Raw genomic sequence first — 6678 nt, forward strand, 5'->3', positions numbered from 1 at the left:
TTTTTTTTAAACTCTAAAGTAGGGATTACTGTCACCACTTTACTGGTTAGAAAACAGGTTTACAAAGGTCGCCTAGCCCATCACCAGAAAGGTTTTCTCCACTCCTCACTAAGGAATGATCAGCAGATTAACTCACTCTCCCTTCCCTCTTCAACTACTCAGGCCTTGGGGCCCTCCCTGGAATAATAATAATAATAATAATAGCTTTTCGTAGCCCTAATCCTAAAATCAATAAAGAATGGATTCTACCTCCCTGGAGTTGGGATATATTGTTTGCTGCCGCCTCTGGGCTTAAAATCCCTTTTACATTTTTAAATGGTTGGGGAGAAAAAAAATCCAAGGAAGAATAACACTTCATGACATGAAAATCCTGTGAAATTCACATTTCAGTGTCCACAAATACAGTTTTAATGGAGCACAATCATAAACACCCTCTAGACCTGCTTTCTTGCTATGTGGTAAAATTGAATATTTGAGGCGGAGGTGGCAGAGGTAGGGTCTGCAAAGCCTGAAATATTTATTTTCTGACCTTGTACTGAGAAAACTTGCCCTCCAACAGTGTTGGCCACAAAACTTCTTTTTTCTCTCTCTCTTTTTTTTTTTCGTGGTACTCAAGTTTGAACTCAGGGTCTACACCTTGAGCCACTCCACTAGCTCTTTTGTTTGTGAAAGGTTTTTTCGAGATAGGGTCTCTCAAACTATTTGCTGGGGGCTGGCTTGGAACCTCGATCCTCCTGGTCTCTGCCTCCTGAGTAGCTGGGATTCCAGGCATGAGCCCCTGGCTCCAGGCGCCACAAGACTTCTTACATCACAGGAGAATTAAGGAACATTCATGGTCAGTTATGGTTCTAGTTTAGCTTTACTATGTATTTGAACATTATTTGGGTCAAATGCCAAAAATCATCTTGAATCATGGGCAACCAGCCATCCTGTCATTCCCCCCACCCCCTGCAGTTTAGATTAGGACAGTAGGCAGGGCAGCTCATTCCCTGGAAGGGATTGAGGAAGAGCCCCGGGCAGGGTGTGGGGGGGAAGGTGTCAGAGTGGCTCAAGTGGTAGAGAACTTTCCTAGCAAGTACAGGTCCCTGAGTTCAACCTCCAGTACTGCCAAAAATAAAATAAATAAATAAGAGAACTTGGGAAACTCTGGGAAGGCCCCATTCAGGGAGACAAGCTGGTATAATGGCTGTTCAGAAAATGTTTGTGTAATGAGACAAGAGATCTGCCTGTCTTCCTTGACATACCAGGGACAGTGATGTGCTCATTAATTGTGTATTAAATTAGCAATAATAAGGCTGGGTGTGTGGTACACATCTATAATCCCAGTACCTGGGAGGCTGAGGCAGGAGGAGCTCAAGTTCAAGTCTATTCTGGGCTATATAACAAGACCCCATCTCAAAAACCCAAAATAAAATAGTAGAAGTAATAGACATGTTGGGTAGCAGTGGCTCACACCTATAATCCTAGCTACTCAGGAGGCAGAGATCAGGAGGACAGGGCTGGTGGAGTGGCTCAAGTAGTTGAGTGCCTGCCTAGAAAGCATGAGGCCTTGATTTCAAACCCTGGTACCACCAAAAATAGAAATAAAAAATAAAGTAATAATAGATACCATGAATTGAGTTCATGTGATGTCCTAGGTCCTAGGCTTGTTGTTTTGTGAATTATCTCTTCTCTTCTCTGCATAAGCTCATAAGGGAGGCACTATTAACTGGCCCATTTTATGGTAGAGAAAACGGAGGCATATGCCCAAAATCTAAGGAGCAAGTGAATGAATACACTCCATTCTTCCAAAGGCAATGGGAGTGCAAGGGTTCATTCTTCTGGTGTCCAGGAAAGTGCCCAGTCTAGTAGGGGCATCCCATTCCTCTCCTGTGAGAATAGAGTGCACCATGTGGAAAGACTGGGGACACAGGGTCACTCTTATCTAGAGCCCTAGCCTTCCCTGAGGTGGCTGCTTCCGGAGTCCACTGGTCCGGGATCAGGCTGCATTCACATCTGTCTCTAGGGATTGGTGGCTGTGAGTTCATTCCTGAGACTGATTCCCAGTGCAGTGTGTGCCTCCCAGCCCAGCATTAGACAGGACTGCAAGGGGACACAAGGTCAGTCTGCCACCTTCCCCAGGACCTTACCTAACTAACTAATAAACTTCGAATGGTCATCCACCACAGGGCCCAGGCAGGCCTCGGAGTAGGAACTAACAAGTGAATACAAAATACCGGGGACTGATGGCTCATACCTGTAATCCTAGCTACTTGGAGGCAGAAATCAGATGATTGTGGTTCGAAGCCAGCCCCAGCAAATAGTTTGAGAGACCCTATCTCAAAAAAACCCATTACTCAAAAGAAAAAAAAAAAAAGGGTTGGGAGTGGCTGAAGTCCCCGAGTTCAAGCCCCAGCACAGCAATACAAACAAACAAATACTGGCAGAGTAAAGGGAACAACAGTCTGTTGGGAGGGAATGTGGTGCTGGGGACCCCGCTCATGTAAGAGGAGCTTAAACTGCTTTTGCTGAAAACATCTGATTCTTTCTTGGGCCCACGAATTAACTAATAACAGGAGAAAAGCATGGCATCTGTCCTCTGTTTTTCCATTCTCTCTGCAGTCACCCTGCAACCACCTTGGATTCCAGGAAAGATAGAATGATAACATCTTCATAACAAGGGAGAGAAATGATCCCAACAGTAGCCCTTTCTCAGGATGGACCGCCTGCCAGTTGACAATAAATCCAGATACCAACTCTGAAACCTCTCCCAGAACAAGAATTGAGATAAGGAAAAACTAGAACACATCTGTGACTGAACTGTTTAACTATGCATACCTTTGTCCCCTGACCCCAGTTCTTTGTCTACTTAAACCTTTAGCTCATGTCTGTACCACGAAGATGGCTGAAGATGAGCTGAGTGCTTACTTTGCCTCTTCCCACAGCATGTCCCAAGGCATGAAATAAATCTCCGTTCTCTGCTTTCACCATGCCTCTTTATTTGGTATTTAGAGGCAGCTGGCCGGACCTGGCATATGGAATCTCAGGATTTTGGGCCTTGGTTTCACTGGGCGTTTCAAGTTCAGCAGTCCTAACAAATACACTGGCCCTAGGCAGTGCACTGCAAGACTTCTACTGGAGGATGCAACCCCAATAAATTCCAGGTGCTGAAGGATGGGGCCAGGGGGAGGGCCAGGCTTTGTCTTGGAGTTACCTTAGATTAGGTAGAAAGGCCTCAGGAAAACTGCTCCAGGCCTCAGGGGCTAAGCAGTGTGTTTCTTCCCCCAAGGATGGCCTGCGTGGTACCACCCTCCAGGATCTTCCTTTGTGAGATCCCGATCAGGATGCTTTTTTTTTTTTGAATGGGACTGAGGTTTGAACTCAGGGCTTTTCACTTGCAAAGCAGGCACTCTACTTGTGCTGGAGACCTCAAGAACTTTTTTATAATCCTAGCTACTCAGGAGGCAGAGATCAGGAGGATTGTAGTTCAAAGCCAGCCCTGGAAAATAGAGCAGGAGACCCTATCTTAAACCCATCACAAAAAAGGGCTGGTGGAGTGGCTCAAGGTGAAAGCCCTGAGTTCAAACCCCAGTACCACAAAAAAAAAAAAAAAAAAAAAAAATTTCCTGGGCTGGCCTTGAACTGCAATCCTCCCAATTTCAGCCTCCCTAGTAGCTAGGATTACAGATGTGAGTCACTGGTGCCTGGGGGCTGCGGCTCTTGACTTGATCCTTGGTAGGGGATGGATTTTATTTGAGGGAAGGGCTTCCCAGGAGGAAGATAGGCTGCCATAATGGTGAATGGAGCTGTAGGGAGGAGGTATCTATGAAGATGAGGAACAGGGCGTCTAGGCCAAAGGAGTTCTACAGAGTAGCATGGGGCAGTCAGGAACACAGCTGGATCTGGACACACCTGAACAGAGATATTTCTTTCAGGAGTACACTAAAAACCGTTGAATTGTACAACTAAAAGGGCTGATTTTTTTTTCTTTTAGTTTTTGCTTTGTTTTGAGTATATTTCTCTATCACAATAATAATGCATTTTGTTTAAATTGTGGTAAAACACACATAATACATAGTTTCTCATCTTGTGTTTCCAAGTGCTGGGTATCAAAATCAGGGGCTGCCTCATGCTAGGCAAATTCTTCACTACTAAAATACATCCCCAACCCTAAAATTTACCATCTTGTTTGTTTTTTGGTGGGTCTGAGGTTTGAACTCAAGTTTTGTGCTTGGAAAGCAGGCATTGTAATACTTGAGCCACACCTCCAGTCCATTTTGCTCTGGTTATTTTGGAGATGGGGGTCTCTCAAACTGTCTGCCAGGATTGGGCTAAAACCGTGATCCAATCTCAGCCTCTCAAATAGCTAGGATTACAGGCACGCACACTGGTGCCCAGCTGTTTTTTGTTTGAGACAGGGTCTCAATATGTAGCTCAGGCTTGGGTTGAACTCACAGTCCTCCTGCTTCTACTTCCCAAGTGCTGGGGTTACAGGTATGTGTCACGATGACAAGCATTTTCCATCTTTATTTTTTCTTGGTGATACTGAGGTTTGAACTCAGGGTCTCACGATTGCTAGACATGTGTGCTACCATTTGAACCATTCCACAAGCCCTTTTTTGTGATGGGTTTTTCTAGATAGTTTCTTGCAAACTATTCGCCTGGAGGCTGCCCTCCAACAGTGATCCTCCTGAGTAGCTAGGATTATAGGTGTGAACCACTGGTACCCAGTAGTTTTTGCCATCTTCTTTTTTTTTTTTTTTTTGTGGTACAGGGGCTTGAACTCAGGGCTTTCACCTTTTAATCTTTTTTTTTTTTTTTTGTGGTACTGGGGGTTTGAACTCAGGACCTCCTACTTACTAGGCAGGTACTCTATCATTTCAGCCACTCCACCAGCCCCAGGGCCTTCACCTTGAGTCACTCACTCTGCCAGCCCTTTTTGTGATAGGGTTTTGCAAACTATTTGCCCAGGCTGGCTTCAAACCATGATCCTCCTAATTCCAAAATGGGTGAAATTTAAGGTATGTTCATAGTATGCCAATGAAGCCATAAAAAAGCAAAGAATTTTGAATCCTGTGCCCCTCCCTCCAGTTGACCTTGTGTCTATTTTGAGACTTAGTTTAAATGCCACTTCTGGAGCCAGGGGGAGAGTGCTTTGCTAACATACGCAAACCCTCGGCTTCCGTCCCCATAAAACAACAACAATAACAACAAATGCCACTTTTTCCAGATGTCTTATGCCTCTCCTCCGCTTTTCAGTCTCCCTGTCCTTACATAGGTCACCTTCATTGTATAGAGCATCTACCCTCCATGGTTGGTCTGGTCTTAAGACCAGAGCACAGGGGGTCCTGTAGAGAGAGATTGGATCCAGCTGGTCTCTGATTTCTGCTTTTGATGACAGGGTGTGCCACCTTGGCCAAGGCACTCCTGTCTGGGGCTCTGGTCCTGGCCTGGCTATAGGAGGCTATGTGGGTCTGTTCTCCCTAACTTAGTATACAGGGTTTGAGAAAGGCTTCACCTTCTAAGCCTGGGAGGTGGGCAAGTAGATTATGGTTTCCCATTTGGCAGGTGAAAATGCCAAGGGCCAGATGGGCAAGGCCTGTTGAACTTCAAGAGCAAGGGGAGCTGTGGCCAGGTCCTGTGATCCAGTTCTGAATCCCAGCCTGGCTCAACTGCAGCCCTCAGTAAAGTCTTCCCGGCACCCAGGTTTCTTCTGCAGGGTCCAAAGCAGTGTGGGGCATACTTTGGAAAGGGCCCTAGCCCCCTCTGTGACTTCACTATATAGGCTCAATACCCTCTCCTGCTTCTTGGACTAGCCATCATTCAGGCAAAACTTCTGGGTGGATTTTTTACAGCAGTTCAGGGGAATTAGGGTGTTGGAGCCATGATTCTAGCAAGGGGGCCCAGGACTGCAGGTTGGGACCTTTGGGTCAGAATGCCAAAATCCTGGAATCCCAGCAGAACCTCGGATACCCAGCAGCAGAATTTTGATCAAGAGCTCCCTCCATAACACATCTTGGGGCCAAGGGGCTGAGGGGGTTCAGCTGACTGAGTCGGGGCAGCACCAGCGAAACACCTGCTCATGCTTTGCCACTCCAGGGCTGGCCCTTTAAACCACAGACCATGATGTCACTGTAGACAGTCAGGGAGGGGAGGGGGACTGCAGGCCTGAGAATGGACTGCATTTCCCAGCACCCTCTGGTGAACCACACCCCTCCCAACAGGCACTGACTCGCTGCAGACTATTAACCACTCGAGTGCCGGTTGTCAAGGGGTTTTGGAAGTGTCTGTGTAAGTGGGGTTCCTATGGGTATGGCCTGGGGCTAAATGGCTCACACCGAATGAGTGGGCCCAGGATAGCATGCTGGGCCTCTTTTCTGCCAGGGGTCTGGCATCGCCCCCAGTCCTGGGGCAGACTCTGGCGTCCTCCTCTTGCCCTACGCAGTCACCCTTCCAGCATCCAGAAATCCAGCCTCCGCCGGAGCACGTGTCTCTCAGCTCTCAGGCTTCGAACGCCTCAGCCTTGGCTCGGAAGTCTGGAGTCCACCCTCCGGTGTTACCCGCTCTGTTGGGTCGTTGCCTTTAAACAAGGCGGGGACTACATTTCCCAGAGGCCCCGGGGCCTCCCTGACGCAGCGTCCCCCCCCCCCAGCCTTGGGGAGGTGCGGGCCGGGCGGGGGGAGGTGACTTGATGTCATC

This window comes from Castor canadensis, chromosome 1 (genome assembly GCF_047511655.1).
Source record: "Castor canadensis chromosome 1, mCasCan1.hap1v2, whole genome shotgun sequence".
Taxonomy (NCBI): Eukaryota; Metazoa; Chordata; class Mammalia; order Rodentia; family Castoridae; genus Castor; species Castor canadensis.